We start from the raw sequence: 16,636 nt of genomic DNA, 5'->3' as shown, positions 1-16,636 counted from the left end.
CTGTGAGTCACTAGATTTATAGACAATCTGTCATCTCTACTGACATGTTTATTATAGGAAATCCTTGTATTTCACAAAGTCTTTGTGCAGTCCAGGACTGATAGACAAATAAGTGTTACTATTCCCCTTGACAGGAGAATGTGTCCCTACACGGCGCGATACTGTCAGCGATGGTTGGAGACTGTCAGTATGTGGGGACACAGCCTTTTGACAAGGGGAGTAGTAACACCCATTTGTTAATGTCTGGACAAAAAGGAAGTGTTAACAATAGTTACAGGGCGGCGGTGGAGAAGGGGGGCCCAACTATAGGTAACAGCACAGGGCCTATGGTCTACTTAATCCGCCACTGGCGATCAGGGCCTCCTGCCCTCATGTCCCCTAGTGGGACAAAGTAATAAAGTAAAAAAAAAGTTAAAAAAAGATGTGTAAAAATAAGAAAATAAAAGTTTTAAAAGTAAAAAAGTAAAAATCCCCCTTTTTCCCTTATCAGTCCTTTATTATTCATAAAAATCTATAAACAAACAAATAAACTATACATAATTGGTATCGACACGTCCGTAACGACCTGAAATACAAAATTATTTCATTATTTATCCCGTGCGGTGAACGCCGTAAAATAAAATAATAATAAACCGTACCACAATCACAATTGTTTGGTCACTTCAACTCCCAAAAATGGAATAAAAAGAGATCAAAAAGTCGCATGTACCTAAAAATGGTCCTGATCGAAACTACAGTTCGTTACGCAAAAAATAAGTCCTCGCACGGCTTTCTTGATTGAAAAATAAAAACGTTCTGGCTCTTAGAATAAGGTAACACAAAAAGTAAATGATTTTTTACAAAAAGTATTTTATTGTGCAAACGCCATAAGACATAAAAAACACTATAAACATCTGGTATCGCCGTAATCGTATCGCCACGCAGAATAAAGTGAATGTGTCATTTATAGCGCACGGTGAACGCTGTAAAAAAAATAGAATAAAAAAACAATAGTAGAATTTTTTTTTTAGAGTCACCGCGCCACCTAAAAATAGAATAAAAACTGATCAAAAAGCCGCATGCACCCCAAGAAAACTACAATGAATTCCTCAGGGGGCCTAATTTCCAAAATAGGGTCACTTTTGGGGGTTTCCAATGTTTTGGCACCACAAGACCTCTTCAAACCGGACATGGTGCGCAATAAAAAGAGGACTCATAATCCACTAGGTGCGCCTTTGCTTCGGAGGCCGGTGTTTCAGTCCATTACCGCCCGAGGGCCACATGTGGGATATTTCTCAAAACTGCAGAATCTGGGCAATACGTATTAAGTTGCGTTTCTAGCACATCGGCAGACCTCACAATGAAATCGTGAGGTTTGCAGATGGCTAGCATGGTGACCGGAGGCCAAGTAATGGCCTCCGTGTCTGCCATGTACGGAAGCCTATAAGGACCAGCCTCCTGATAGACTTCCTGTCAGAGTTACAGGACATCATTCGCGATGCACACTGTCGGTGACAGTGTCTGTGACAGTGTGTGTCGGGAACCGGGACGTCTCCACTGTTGCCGATCAGCGGCGCATTGCCGCTGATTTCGGCAATTAACCTGTTAAATGTGGAGCTCGATTGCGATCTCCGCATGTAGGGGGTTTGTAGCACATCAGCAGCCCCCATACAATTGTGGGGGCTGCTGATGCTTGTGATGGCACCCGGGGAATGTATGGAAGCCTATGAGGACCAGCCTCTGGCTGGTCCTTGTAGACTAACTGTCAGAGTGACGTCACACTGACAGTTGGAATACGTTACACTACTAGATATTGTAATGTATTCTAGCAGCGATCAGACCTGCAGGTAAAAAAAGAAAGCGTAAAAAGTAAAGAAAAAAGTTTAAAAAAGTTAATAAATATGTTTTACAAAAGTGTAAAAATAAAAGATTTTTTTTTCCTATAATAAGTCTCTTATTATAGGAAAAAAATGAAAACGTTAAAAAAACAGTACACATATTTGGTATCACCGCGTTCGTAACGACCCAATCTATAAAACTACAATGTTATTTTTACCGCACGGTGAACGCCGGAAAAAAAACAAACTAAAAACAATGCCAGAATAACAATTTTTTGGTCACCACCCCTATCAAAATATAAAATAAAAAGTGATCAAAAAGTCGCATGTACCCCAAAATAGTACCAATAAAAACTATAACCCGTCCCGCAAAAAACAAGCCCTTACACCGCTTTTTTGACTGAAAAATAAAAAAGTTACGGCTCTCAGAATATGGTGACACAGAAAATAAATTATTTTATAACGAAGTGATTTTATTGTGCAAACGCTGCAAAACATAAAAAAACTATATACATATGGTATCGCCGTAATCATGCCGACCCGCAGAATAAAATATAATGGTCATTTATAGCGCATTATGAAAGCCGTAAGAAATAAGGAATTTAAACCGCCAAAAATCACTGTTTTTTGGTCACCAAAGCTTTAAATAAAATGTAATAAAAAGTGATAAAAAAGTTGTATGTACCAAAAAATGGTACCAATAAAAACTACAGCTCGTCCTGCCAAAACTAAGCCCTCACACCGCTCAATTGATGGAAAAATATAAAAGTTATGGCGTTTGGAAGGCGTGGAGTGAAAAACTAAAATGGAAAAGCAAAAAAAAAGGATCGGTCCTGCAAAGGTTAATTAATTTCTATTAAAAAAAACAATTATTCCCACAGGTGGGGTATTGTCATATTCGGGAAAGATTGCGTTACAAATTTAGGGTGACTTTTTCTCCTTTAACTCTTGTGAAAATGAAAAAATTCAACATTTTAGAGGACAAAAATGTTTCTATTCATTTTCACGGCCTAATTCTACTAAATTCAGCAAAAACCTGTGTGGTATAAATGCTTACTATACCTCTAGAAAAATTCCTTGAGGGGTGTAGTTTCCCAAATGGGGTCACATTTGGGGTGTTTCCACTGTTTTGTTCCCTCCAGGGCGTTGCAATCGCGACATGGCACTAAAAACCAATCCAGCAAAATCTGCACTCCAAAATCCAAATGGCGCTCCTTCCCTTCTGAACACTGCTGTGGGTCCAAACAGCAGTTTATTACCACATATGGGGTATTTTCAAAATCGGGAGAAATTGCTTTACAAATGTTGGGGTGCATTTTCTTCTTTATTTCTTGTAAATATTACAAATTTCTATGTTTTTTCAGAAAAAAAGTAGATTTTAATTTTCACTGGCTCATTCCAATAAATATAGCAAAATATGTGGGGTCAAAATGCCAACTATACCCCTAAGAAACTTTCTGAATGCTGTTTTGAATACTTTGAGGGGTGCAGTTTTTTTGGGGAGATTTATTGGGGGATTCTAATATATAAGGCCCTCAAACCCACTTCACAACTGAACTGGCCCCTGTAAAAATAGCCTTTTGAAATTTTCTTGAAAATGTGAGAAATTGCTGCTAAAGTTCAAAGCCTCGTAACGTCCTAGAAAAATAAAAGGATGTACAAAAATAATGCCAATATAAAGTATACATATGGGGGATGTTAATTAGGAACAATTTGTGTGTTATAACTGCCTGTCTTACAAGCAGATACATTTAAATTGAGAAAAATGCTAATCTTTGCAATTTTTCGCAAAATTTTGGTGTTTTTCACAATTAAATACTGAACATATCGAGCCAATTTTGCCAGTAACTTAAATTCCAATGTGTCACGAGAAAACAGTCTCAGAATCGCTTGGATAGGTGAAAGCATTCCGAAGTTATTACCACATAACGTGAAACATGTCAGATTTGAAAAATGAGGCTCTGTCAGGAAGGTCAAAAGTGGCCAAAGAGGGAAGGGGTTAATGTTAACAGACAGACTTGTGTAAGATATCATACATCATATATGAAGACAGCGCTCCAGTCATGGTGAGTGGTCCTGAAATTCTATAATCCTCTGGAAAGAGAAAAAAGGAAAAATTAAAAACAATCTACAAATATACAAATCATGTATCGCATGTGTGTATAAATATACATTCACCGAGAAAGACACCGCAAGGACAGGGAGGGGAAAAAAACGGGAACGCGACATATTAGGTAATGAGTCTCATAACATTGAACTCAACATTGAGGCCCTTTGGTTTCAATGATTCTAGTAAAAAGATCCATTTCAATTCACACTTGTGTAATAATGCTGATCTATGACCCCCCTTATAAGGGCTAGGAACCTGTTCCAAAATCATAAATCTAAGATCTTTTTCTGCGTGTCCAAGTTCCGAGAAATGTTTCGCTACCGGTAAATCACTTTTCTTCTTACGTATGGAATATCTGGGATTATTCAGACGTGTCTTGAAATCACAAGAGGTTTCACCGACATATAGAAGTGAACACGGGCACCAGAGAACGTAAATAACCCAATCCGAAGCGCATGTAAGAAATTGTTTAATCCTGTGCTCTCTTTGTGTTTGCGGATGAATAAAGACATTCCCCCTATGCATAAGACGACAATTAATGCAATAGAGACAGGGAAAGTTACCCATTTTTTTTCGGTCTAAGGAGTGTCTGTTGTCCTGTTTTTCTATGTGTCAGACTATTGACTAATTTGTCACGTAAGTTTTGTGGACGTCTATATGACATGAGGGGTGCGTTATTAAACGATTCAATGTGTTTATAACTGTTCTTAATAATGCCCCAATGTCTATTAAAAATCTTTGCCACTTCTCCACTAAGATCGTGATAGGTGGACACAAACGGAACACGGGAAGGAGATATACGCTGTTTAGGATTAACCAATAGATTATTTCTAGGAGTGTTCTTGACCTGGTCCTTAAAGGTATTCAACAGTCGTCTTGGATATCCTCTATGTTTAAAGTTTAGGATCATCTGATCAAGAGTCTGATTCAATTATGAATCATCATACACAATACGTCTCGCCCTGAGCATTTGACTGTATGGAAGAGAGCGTATCATCTTTTTCGGATGACAGCTCTCAAATTTCAATAATGGTGTTACTGTCAGTTTGCTTAGTATATAGACTAGTGTATAAGACATCATTTTTAATGCTTATTGAGACATCCAAGAATTGGATCATCTCAGTCGAGTAAGTATAAGTAAATTGAATGTCTGGATCAATTTGATTAAAAAAGGTGTGGAATTCCAAAAAATATTCTGTCGTGTCTGTCCAGATGAGGAAGATGTCGTCTATGTATCGCCACCACCTCAGAACATATGTGAAGTGGTGGGATACATAGATCGACATCTCCTCCATCATGCCCACAAAAGTGTTGGCATACGTAGGGGCCATATAGGACCCCATTGCCGTGCCCCTTAGTTGTAGATAAAATGTATCATCAAATACAAAGTAGTTAGAGGAAAGTATAAGTTCCAGAAGGGAAATAATCAGCTCGCAGCATGATGGACTATATACCGATGTGAGCAATCTATGTTTGACAGCTTCCAACCCATTACTATGGTCAATGGATGTGTACAGTGACACTACATCGAAGGAAGCAAGTATTGCCCCCTGCGGTGGTGCGACCTGTTGTAGTTTACAGATAAAGTCAGAGGTACCCCTGATATAGGACCTAGTATCTATACCAAAATCTCTCAATGTTCTATCAATAAAAATAGAAATATTGTTCAATATAGATTCCCTACCTGTTACAATCGGGCAACCAGGGGGATTAGCAAGGCATTTATGCACTTTAGGCAACAAATAAAGACAAGGTGTCTAAGGATGCTCAATAATAAGATATTTCTTTAGGGCACGATCACTTAACCCATCTTCAAAAGCTTGATTGACTAGATTCAAAATCTTTCTCTCTATGTCAAACCTAGGATCACCAATAAGTAATCTATGGACATTCCCATCTTGTAACTGTCTATATGCCTCCCTCATATACATAATAGTGTCCATGACCACGATCGCCCCACCCTTGTCCGCGGGTTTTATGGTTAGATTGTGGTTATGGTTCAGTTCATCAAGAGCCAGCATTTCAATAGATGTAATATCAGGGTGTCTCAAATTCATATCTTGGCATTCAATACACAAGTTATCAATATCTTTTTTAACTAAATCCATATAAGTCTCTATGGGATGTTCTAAACATGGTTGGAATTTACTTTTGTTATGTTGTTGTCCAAGACTGTTCAGACAGAATCCACTGTCAACATTGTTGTAATCAGTATCTACCCCACATATGTTAAACCACACTTTTAATTTTAAACTCCTAATGAAATTATACAAATCCAGCTCCAAACCAAACCAATCCATCGTTTGGCTTGGGCAGAAAGACAGTCCTTTGGACAAGACCAATGATTGTATAATGGGTGTCAAAACAGTGGATGAGATCTTTACCACTGTTTCTGAGGATATTTCCCCTTGTTGGGTTTGTTCCTCATTCCTTGTGGTCGTAAAGTGGTGGTCGCATTTTTCTTTGTTCTATTCCTCCTGCGACCTGCCCTCCTAGTACTCCTTCTGGGTCCTGTATGTTGGATGGCCTAAAAAAAAAAAACCTGTATTGGAATTGGGATTTTGTTGATGCAAACCCATATATATAGGATATGTAACTATTACTACATAATAGCTACATATACTCAGTGCTGTACACACCATAGAGGCAGACCACGTCACTGCTATGAGGCCCGAGGTGAGCGGGGGCCGGCACTGATCCCCCTGTTTCCTGACATAGAGCCATTGTATTTCCTGCAGCCACCACTAGGGGGAGCTCACTACATAGAGATGTTTACAGCTTCCATTGAGTTCAGCGCTATCTGTATAAATCCATATGAAGCAGCTCCCCCTAGTGGTGGTGCAGGCAGCCAGTGATTTATCATGTTTGGAGGTGTACGGGGGAAATTTAGTAATGTATATATGTCAGTTGTCCGCTGTATATACAGTGACATATTTGGTATTCAGACCTATTCTACTTTTCTGACATACGAGTCAGATACGAGTCGTGAGGAGCGAATAGTTTATTATAAAATATCTTATCTCCTCACACGCTGCATCAGTAATAACAGAGCTCCAGCTATAAATACCTGATAGAAAATAATATAATGAATATTAACTGTACAGATATTATATTATAAGGACTGGTCACATGACATAGAAAAACGGCATTATGGCGTCATTCCTCTTCTCTGTTTACACCTGATAACGTAACGTCCACATATAGAGAATGGCGAGTGGCGGTGCGGGAACGTTACACAATTAATAAGATTATTTATTAGTCCTGAAAAGTCAGCGCTGCTCCTCCATATTTATTACTGATGTTACCATAGTAACTGAAATCCCTCCCCTCCATGGGAGCAGCAGCCGCTACATTCTGTCCCTCACCCGACACTGAAGGAATATGGCGCCAGCCACACTGCTAAACTTCTGACTGATAGCCAGAGACTGGCACCCCCCAACCAACATGGCGTCCAGAGACATATACTACATGTATACACCCAGTAACGGCAGCATAAGGCTCAATGCACACGATGCGTATACGTGTGGCTATGCCGCGCGGATGGCGTAATACAGTACCAGCATAGTCAATGAGATTCCAGGAAATCTCATGTACTCGCTGCAGTATTTTTCGGGACGGAAATTGACCAGCAATGTGTTTTTTAGAATCCGCAGCATGTCAATTTATTTTGCGATTCCCCTTGCAAATTATATCTGCCTAGTGCTGCGGAAAATCACACCAAAACCCGCAGCATGAAAACGCAGCAAATAACTAAATCTGGAAATTGTGCTGGTCACATGATGTCTTGTGCTGAGTGATGATGTCACATGGTGGTGACATGTGGTGCGTGATGTCACAGAGGGTAGTGTGGTGGCTGATGATGTCATGTGGTATTGTGTGTGGCATTCTATTTCCCCTGAGGAAGCTGCATTATAAAGCAATTCTTGGCATGCTGAGCACCAGGTAATCCCAGGTTTCTGGTTCTTGTGATTATTGTATGTTGTTGAGTAGAGGCTTTATATTTACCCAGTACTATCCATCTATTGGTATATTATTATCCTATTGAGACAAGTATAGTGACTGTAGTTTTGCCCTGTTTATCTACACATGGGCTTCTGTTCATACATGTTTTTAAATGTTTTTATTTGTGTGTCATATATATATGTTTTGGATCAATAAAAGTTTTTTCTTTTTTCAAACTATTTGTATTGGCTGTGCGCTTTTTCATCGTGCTATCTTTTCTTGCTTTCATCAATTTAGTCGTATGTGGTATTGTGTGGTGGGTGATGATGTCATGTGGTATTTTGTGGTGGGTAATGATGTCACGTGGTGTCGTGTGGTGGGTGATGATGTCACAGAGGGTATTGTGATGTCACAATGGGGGTATATAAGGGGGCTCTGAGCACCTGCAGCTTGTATCTCATTGGCATCTTGGTGCTGAGAGACCCCTTGACGTATTGGAGACAATGAGGATTATCCTATTACTCCTGTTTTTGAACTTGATCTACCCCGTACATTGCGGTACGCTGCCGGTGAGTACATCTCTATTATTACATATGGCGGGTGCCTAGAATCAGCTGCGGCAGGGTGAGGTGATGGGGGAGGGGGTAACGATAATGATAATGTCCTGGACTTCATTGTGGGTCCTTGCTACTGTCCCTTTAAAGCCCAACAATAAGTAAATGGGGTAAATGTGACCCCCTCTTATAATGACAATGTCCATAGTCTGTAACTCAGTATTGGGCCATGTCAGTGCAGTAATATCCAGAGCGGAGCCGCCATTACCCAAGGGACAATTCCTGAGTCCAAAGTCAGTGTCTGGGGGAGGGGTGTCTAGACGCTGGGCCCCTCTCCTGCCTCCGTCCCCACATCTGCAGCTTCACAGGGGGGGCCACACTTGTTAGGTATCGAGGTCTCTGGATGAATGTACGGATGTGTAGGGGATAATGAGATGTAGTAGGATGATATATATATATATATATTGGAGAGTAGATGAGTTGTTGATTTTTTAGGGTCCACACAAGGAGAAGGGCCATGTTCATGTTTCTATGTGACCCCTCCATAGTGTACCTCCATACTGAAGACGATAATTCTAATTTTTAATGGTTCAGGAAGATCATTCAAAGATGGCGGCCTCATGTATCCACACTGTATAAGAGGAAAACTGTCCTAGTTACCCATAGCAACCAATCACAGTGCAGCTCTTATCTCCTAACTGTTGTGCTACAATGATAGCTGCTCTGTGACTGGTTGCTATGGACAACAAGGACATTTTTTCTATTAGACGGTTATGATACATGAGGCCCATAGTCTCAGAGTCACATGATGTCTAGTGGTGTGTGATGATGTCATGTGGTATTGTGTGGTCGGTGATGATGTCACAAAGAGAATTGTGATGCCAAAAAGAGAATTGTGATGTCACAGAAGACATTGTGATGTCACAGCTGGGGGTATATAAGGTGGCTCCGCCCACCTGCAGCTTCTATCTCATTGGCATCTTGGTGCTGAGAGACCCTTTGAAGTATTGGAGAAAATGAGGATTATCCTATTTTTTCTGTCTTTGAACTTGATCTACCCTGTACATTGCGGTACGCTGCCGGTGAGTATGTTTCCCTTATTCAATATGGCTGTCACTTGGAATTGGCTGTGGCAGGATCAGGTGATTGGGGGGGGGGGAGAAATTATCTGCTATAAAGGGGGAGATATGACAAGAGAATTTACAGAGGATGTGAATGGTCAGAGCGGATATAAGTGTGGGGTCTGTACAGTATATATATATATCTATAGGGGGCACATATATACATATACACTGCTCTGTATGGGACGGAGGTGACTATAATGATGATTTTGTCTCTCGCAGGACTTTTCATACTGGACTCATCACCTTCCATCATTTGAAAGTCCAACCAACAACCTGATTCCATGGACGCTGGAGGTAAATCCACAACTTCTTCTGATATTATATATGGAATATTCATGGATGACGGGGACGCGGATGTCTAATGTAGAACTTGGGGGGATGAGAATAGACGTTGTGTGATGTCACTGGCTTCTGCACTGTGATTGGCTACATTCTGGGCCTCTAGAACATTCCTCACCATATATATAAATATACTGCGCTCTTCTATGCAGGAGATATAGGACTATAATGATCATATTGTCTCTTACAGGACCTTTTATTCTGGATTAAATATCTTCCATTCTATGATGGTCCCTCCGAACCCCAGAAAACATGGAACTTTGAGGTAACGCAACAACTTTCTACTGATTTCTGACAAAACGTCCTATTAGAGGGGTTGTCTGGTGTCCATTACTCTATTACGCTGATAGAGGGGTCATCCCCACTCAGGGCACTAGCTGCTGCTGAGAGTCTCATGTAATATGTCTCTCAGCTCTGGAGGACAACAGGCCGGCATTGAGAACAGTCGTCGTCCGGTGATTTCGGGGGCAGTTCATTATTTAGGTCACTAGTAGTGGGGGCTCCTGCCAAAACCTTGTCTTTGTGGGACCAACAATCTGAAAAAAGGGGGTGTCCAACCAAACCCCCACTTTACTCTTCTTATCCGGGGTATTACAGCCACTTCTTGTCTTTCAGGATTTCCAGTCTGAGGACGTGGTTCCACATATACGGGTCGTATTCCAGCTCTTTGGGGTGAGTTACTTGCTTGTATCTGGTTGTATCACCAGTATAATATTCATTATCAGGAAATGTCGGCTCTTCATAGAAACAATAGACATAAAGTAGATGAGGAGATCAGCTGTACAGGAATATAGATGTAATAATCCCATTACCTGCACGGGATAGAATAGAGTCTACATTACATCTATCACTTGTGTTGTAGGGATTTCTATCTGACCCAGTTGGGGACCCGTACGTTCCTCCTGGACATACAAGGACACGAGAGTGGTGCATTGGGGTAAGTAGCTTCTCTATTGTTGGGGCTTATTATTCAGGGACCCTATAGGGTAAAGTTCCTGTATAAGTTAAAAAAAATCCCGATTTAAACCCCTTCCACCCTACTCTGTAATAATACGTCATGGCTTGCGGTAAGTTAACGCGAGCTGCTGTAGTATTACAACGCTGTGATAGCAAAGACTCTAACCGCCGGGAATGGAGAAAACTCTGATCCTGAACATTTAACCCCTTAGTGGCCTCCCTCTGTCACTCCACCGGACTCCATGAAAACTGATCGCGGTGTGTCGGTGGGTTGCTATGGCAGGTCTGGCATAAACGGAAGCCTAATAAGCTGCCTGCTAGTTTTACACTGACACATATAATGCATTGCAATACAGAAGTGTTAAATAATGTATTATATAAGTAATCAGAAAGTCAGATGTTCAAGTCCCATGTGGGACGAACAATAAAAGTTAAAAAACATTTTGTAAAAATATTTAAAAATACCTGAAAGTCGCTGTTTTTTCCCTGAACAAAGCCATTTATTTTGGAAAAACTGCAAAAAAATGTAAAAAAACCTATACATATTTGGTATCACTGCCTTCGTAATTTACTAAAAATCAACAGCAAAATTGCTGTTTTTTGATCATCTCGCCTCTGAATGAAACTGAAATCCAAGTGAAAAGAATATAGTATGTACCCCAAAATGGTACCAATAAAAACTACAACTCGTCCTGCAAAACATTAGACAACATAGAGCTAATTTGGAAAAAAAAATAAAAAATGATAGGGGTCTTTAAATGTAGCAACACAATAAAATATTTTCTAAAAAAAAAAGGATTTTTATTGAGCAAAAGTGGAAAATCATGAATAAAAATATACATTTGGTATCGCTTAGAATAAATGTATTATGTCAATTATAGCACACGTTGAACTCTGTAAAAACAAAATCCAAAAAACAATGGTAGAATTGCAGATTTTTTCCTCTCTCCCACCAAAAGAAAGTTAATAAAACTAATACAATACATTATATGTACCCCAAAATGTTGCCATTAAAATGTACGTCTTGTCTAAAAAAAAATAAGCCCTCATATGACTCCATAGACTGAAAACCAAATAAAAATTATGACTTTCAGAATACGAAGAAGGAAAAACAAAACAAAAATATCGCTGCCTCCTTTGGTCCGAAATAGGCTGTGTTTTTAAGGGGTTAAGATAGTGATGGCGACAGTCATGTGACATGTCATGAATATATCATAAATCTGTCTTACAGAATGTTCCAAATGAATCTATTGCCCCCCGTGAGAAGCCGATTATATTACAGAGGTTCTACAACTGGAAAAATGCAATGGTCTTTGGGGTAAGTAAAAATGTGCAGATTCAACACAAGAAAAGGAGATGATAAAATGGCGCAGCAAGAACACAAATGGCGCGGTAACCTAATATCTACAAGATTTTATTATTCCTCTTTCTATTGCAGGACAACCCACCACCTGTGGTTCCCAAAAAAGACCCCTCTGAATGTGAGATCAAACTTCATGCTCGGCTCATCAATGGCGTGGCCTGTGTCATCATGATGTCACCACTCGTCCTTATACTGTCCTTGGCTATAGTGCCTGTCCTGAGTGAGAGGGAGGAGGAAGAGGAAGAGCCCTCTGATTCTGATGAAGAACCAAACACAGAATCACCTCTGACAAGCACAGCTGAAGCCAAGGACACAACCAAACAAAGTCATATTCCTGAAAAAGAAAATGTTCTGAAAGACCAAGAAGCTTGTAAGGAGCCGATTTATACCCCTGAATTTCGGGTACAAGAATCCAGGAGAACACCAGTCCTGTCTAACAAGGAACTTCCTGGACCATCCATGGCTTCTGCTCCACAGGATGTGAAAAAGACACCAAAACCCAAGTATAATGTGGCATTCAGTAACATCGTCTGGGCCCGGTCAATACCTTCTGACAACACAGGATGCAAAGCTCCTTCTTCTAATAGTCATAAGGAGAGGATTCTGGTCTATCAACGTCAACCATCCAGAACACCAGAGCCCAGAACACCAGAACCAAGAACATCAGAAATACATCATAAATCTTTATTACAGAATGTTCCAAGTGAACCTATTGCTTCTGCTCTACACGATGTGAAAGAGTCACCAAAACGCAAGTATAATGTGGCATTCAGTAACATCGTCTGGGCCCGGTCAATACCTCCTGACAACATAGGACGCAAAGCTCCTTCTTCTAATAGTCATGAGGAGAGGATTCTGGTCTATCAACGTCAACGACCAAGAACACCGGAACCCAGAACACCAGAACCCAGTACATCAGAACCCAGACGCACAAGAGCGAGAAGAAGATCTTTCTGGGGATGCTTAAGAGGCGAAGAAGACTGAGGTGAGCAAAAATGCCTCAGTCATCACAAGTGCTCACCTGTTCCTGAACCATCACTATTTCATCCAGATTACAGGTTGAGTAACGCCTCCTGAAGTCATCAGCATCTCACCTTCTTGCCACTTTATGACCACACTGTTGGGTTTGTCTATTCTGTACCATCTGCTGTCAGTGGTGAAGAACTGAGGTGATGGCCCCCAGTCTGAAGTTTACATCTGGATATGGCACAATGCCTGATGGTGACGACCTCCTGATGGCACACAGCCGGAGGGTCGTGACCTCTTGATGGCACACAGCCAGGTCCATCTCTTCTTGGAAGGGTCATCCATTTAAACTCTTCACCTCAGTGAACACCAAGCCTACCACTGACCATATGAAAAGTCCACTTCATCCTATAAAATCATGGAGGACACTTCCACCGGTGTCCACAGAAAGGTCGAACATTATTTTCTTATTATCAGCTCAATAAAATATCATAAAGCTGTAAAGTATCGAGTCATTTCTTATAAAGTAATAGTAAGAGTAATATACCAAGTAAAAATAGGAAAGGTCGTCTACATGAAGCGGATTACTGATGGATCTTTATAAACACATTACATGACTTATCTACCAACATGGGAGAACAAGACATGGAGCGCACATCCACTTTTATACCTTCATCTATTGCTGCACAAACATGAACAGGAGGTTCTTAGAAAAATAATTATCAGAATCTATTAGTCCACTTAACGGCGACCTATTTTAATTGAGTCCCTACTCTATTAGGTGCAGCACTGCATGGCGGCTGCCTTCACCGCGACAAGGCACCTGCAGGGGGGCAACCCAAAAGCTCAACATTACCCCTGCTGAAAGGCGAGGCCATCTTGGCTCTATGCCACATTCCCCCACATGCACAATACCACAGCAACATAGACCATCACACAACACCACAACCATGTGAATAGATAAAAAATGTCACCTTTCCATGTGGACAAACTGCGGGCAAAAAGGTGGAAATCCCCTAATGTAATCTCCTTCTAGACTGCGACCGCCATGCAGTGCTGCACCTAATAGAGTAGGGACTCAATTAAAAGAGGCCTCCGAGAAGTGGCTACTGGACTTATACAATGTGATAAAAATGTTTATAAGAACCTCATGTTTTAACCCCTTAACGCTCAGCGACGTAATATTCCGTCGCGCTGACCACCCCGTTCGCGCTCAGCGACGGAATATTACGTTGCGGGATCAACGGCCATTTCGGCCATCTTCCCGACACATGCAGGAGCTGTAACAGCTGATGTCTTGTACAACAGTTGCCGCAGCTCCTATAGCGGGGACCGATTGATGTGTCCCCGCTGATTAACCTCTTAAAATCCGCATTCAATACCGACCGTGGCTTTTTAGGGGTTAAGCTAAAATCGCCGGCCTGCTACATGATATTGTCTGGTGATGGTGACTATGGCAACCGGACACCTAACAATGGCGTCCGGCTATGCCATCGACGGAAGCCTAGTGGGTCCTGACAAAGTCAGGACCCACTATGCTTGCTGTCAGTGAGTAGCTGACAGATCTAATACACTGCACTAAAATAGCGATCAGAACCTCCTGCCCTCAAGTCCCCTAGTGGGACAAAGTAATAAAGTAAAAAAAAAGTTAAAAAAAGATGTGTAAAAATAAGAAAATAAAAGTTTTAAAAGTAAACAAGTAAAAATCCCCCTTTTTCCCTTATCAGTCCTTTATTATTCATAAAAATATATAAACAAACAAATAAACTATACATAATTGGTATCGCCGCGTCCGTAACGGCCTGATCTACAAAATAATTTTGTTATTTATCCCATGCGGTGAACGCCGTAAAAGAAAATAATAATAAACCGAACCACAATCACAATTCTTTGGTCACTTCACCTCCCAAAAAATTGAATAAAAAGAGATCAAAAAGTCGCATGTACCTAAAAATGGTCCTGATCGAAACTACAGTTCGTTACGCAAAAAATAAGTCCTCGCAAGGCTTTATTGATGGAAAAATAAAAACGTTCTGGCTCTTAGAATAAGGTAACACAAAAAGTGAATGATTTTTTACAAAACGTATTTTATTGTGCAAACGCCATAAGACATAAAAAAACTATAAACATCTGGTATCGCCGTAATCGTATCGCCCCGCAGAATAAAGTGAATATGTCATTTATAGCGCACAGTGAACGCTGTAAAAAAAATAGATTAAAAAAACAATAGTAGAATTGCTGTTTTTTAGTCACCACGCCACTTAAAAATAGAATAAAAACTGATCAGAAAGCCGCATGCATGACATGAAAACTGCAATGGATTCCTCAGGGGGCCTAATTTCCAAAATAGGGTCACTTTTGGGGGGTTTTCACTGTTTTGGCAGCACAAGACCTCTTCAAACCGGACATGGTGCCTAATAAAAAGAGGCCTCATAATCCTCTAGGTGCTCCTTTGCTTCGGAGGCCGGTGTTTCAGTCCATTACCGCCCGAGGGCCACATGTGGGATATTTCTCAAAACTGCAGAATCTGGGCAATACGTATTAAGTTGCGTTTCTAGCACATCGGCAGACCTCACAATGAAATCGTGAGGTTTGCAGATGGCTAGCATGGTGACCGGAGGCCAAGTAATGGCCTCCGTGTCTGCCAGGTACGGAAGCCTATCAGGACCAGCCTCCTGATAGACTTCCTGTCAGAGTAACAGGACGTCATTGCCGTTCGCGATGCACACTGTCGGTGACAGTGTCTGTGACAGTGTGTGTCGGGAACCGGGACGTCTCCACTGTTGGCGATCAGCGGCGCATTGCCGCTGATTTCGCCAATTAACCTGTTAAATGTGGGGCTCGATTGCGATCTCCGCATGTAGGGGGTTTGTAGCACATCAGCAGCCCCCATACAATTGTGGGGGCTGCTGATGCTTGTGATGGCACCCGGGGAATGTATGGAAGCCTATGTGGACCAGCCTCTGGCTGGTCCTTGTAGACTAACTGTCAGAGTGACTGTGACGTCACACTGACAGTTGGAATACGTTACACTACTAGATATTGTAATGTATTCTAGCAGCGATCAGACCTGCAGGTAAAAAAATAAAGCGTAAAAAGTAAAGAAAAAAGTAAAAAAAAAAGTTAATAAATATGTTTTACAAAAGTGTAAAAATAAAAGATTTTTTTTTCCTATAATAAGTCTCTTATTATAGGAAAAAAATGAAAACGTTAAAAAAACAAAACACATATTTTGTATCACCGCGTTCATAACGACCCAATATATAAAACTACAATGTTATTTTTACCGCACGGTGAACGGCGCAAAAAAACAACAAACTAAAAACAATGCCAGAATCACTATTTTTTGGTCACCACCCCTCCCAAAATATAAAATAAAAAGTGATCAAATAGTTGCATGTACCCCAAAATAGTACCAATATAAACTATAACCCGTCCCGCAAAAAACGAGCCTTTACACCGAT

Source organism: Rhinoderma darwinii, chromosome 3 (genome assembly GCF_050947455.1).
Source record: "Rhinoderma darwinii isolate aRhiDar2 chromosome 3, aRhiDar2.hap1, whole genome shotgun sequence".
NCBI classification, from domain to species: Eukaryota; Metazoa; Chordata; class Amphibia; order Anura; family Rhinodermatidae; genus Rhinoderma; species Rhinoderma darwinii.
The sequence above is the reverse complement of the archived record's forward strand: the minus strand, read 5'-3'. Positions refer to the sequence as shown.